At 42.5% G+C, this 1,604-nt stretch overlaps 1 protein-coding gene across 1 annotated transcript in view; it reads right to left on the reverse strand.

Annotated features, from left to right (window-relative positions):
- TLN2 (talin 2) overlaps positions 1 to 1,604 on the reverse strand; it is a 397,436-nt gene that overhangs the window by 242,920 nt on the left and 152,912 nt on the right. The window lies entirely within an intron of this gene.

Consider the following 1,604-nt stretch of genomic DNA (forward strand, 5'->3'; position numbering starts at 1 on the left):
TAGAACATATACCACCAAGAATGAACTTTAATGTAAACTGTAAACTTTGGGTGATAATGATGTGTCAGTGTAGGTACATCAATTATATCACTCAGCTGTAGGACGCTGATGGTACGGGAGGCTGTGCACGTGTTTGGAGAATGGGTATATGAAAACTATCCAGACTTTCTGCTCAATTTTGTCATGAGTCTAAACCTGCTCTAAAAAAGTAAAATCTATGAAAATATAAATTAATTAATTAAAAGAAAGAAAAACACACAAGCAAGAAGAGAAGGGTGAGATGCAGCACTGCAGATGCCTTCCTGGCACTAAAGCCAGAGAAACTCCCGTGGGAGCCCCGCTCCACTACAGGACAGAGCCTGGGGAGAGGCTTAGAGGGCAATAGTTGAGTTTGGCTCCAGGAAGCAGAGATGGAAGTTCTGGGGTCCTCCTGGCCAATGGCATCACTTGCCAATATAAGAGTAGTCAGGTCAAACAGGGAATGTCCCACACAGAGCTCCAACCTGCTAGAACTGACCCTGAGAAGTTGTTGTATCATTTTTATTCTTGCTGCTCCCTCGATCTTGAATTTGAGGGCTACGCTTCCCTACTAGCACCTAGAGAACTGCTTCTACAGTAAAACAATCCAACTGAAGGACATGAGGAGTGAACGTGACTGCCTCAAGTGGTAAACCATCTGGTTTTCCTGGCCTATGGCAAACGCATCAACTGTAATGGAATATCCTAGGGCTGTAGCCAGGAGGAGTGGGCATCCTATTTATGAGACACACTAATCTCCTGTGAATATGCATAATGGCTCATTCCTCCAGCCTTCAAAGCCTGGTTGCCTGGGTGCTGTGAGCCAACACATGACCACATAAAAGTGAGGGGAAGAAAGAATCAAGGAGCGCTGTGAAATTTTATCAGCCTCTGGGCAACCTAAAATAGATATCACAAATAAGAACATGGGGTCATTTGGGAAGATGGTTTGACTAATTAAGAACAAATTAGCTGCTCAGGTATACATAATGTGGAAATCAGGGACTCTTTTTTTTTTTTATTATAAGAACCTGTCATTACTTGACTCAGATTAGAGGCTATTGTAGCCCTCAAAGTTCATATTTCAAAGGTAATTTTGCTGTCCTAATATCTCTTACTACATGCAAACTGGTCTCCATAAATTGCCACCTGATATGCTTTCCAAAAGGCTAAATCCTTCTTCTCTCTCCTCATCCAGCCAATGGTTTTGGCATATTTCATTCAAAATCAAAACACTCCCTAAATGCAGTTCTTTTGTCATTGAAACTTCCTCCTCCTCATAGAAAGTTTCAAAAATTAATTCTCCTTAGCCACATATCTCCTTTTTCCTGTCCCCGATCTGCATTCCAAATTCTCTCTTTTCCAAGCAGCCTCTCCTCCCTTGTGGTTCCCCCTATTCTTGCTGTTCTCTGACTTTTCATGGGTCTTTTCTCTGCAAAATTTGTTGACTCATCATAGTATGTTGTATTCCTTCTAATACTAGATCTGCAGGGTGCTAGGATAATGACCGATAAAGTATACTCAAGTGCCAAGCACAGAGCCTGGTGCTGGGTCATCCGAGGCCAATAGCATCCTGGTGCCCTTAA

Source organism: Pteropus alecto, unplaced genomic scaffold (assembly GCF_000325575.1).
Source record: "Pteropus alecto unplaced genomic scaffold, ASM32557v1 scaffold86, whole genome shotgun sequence".
Taxonomy (NCBI): domain Eukaryota; kingdom Metazoa; phylum Chordata; class Mammalia; order Chiroptera; family Pteropodidae; genus Pteropus; species Pteropus alecto.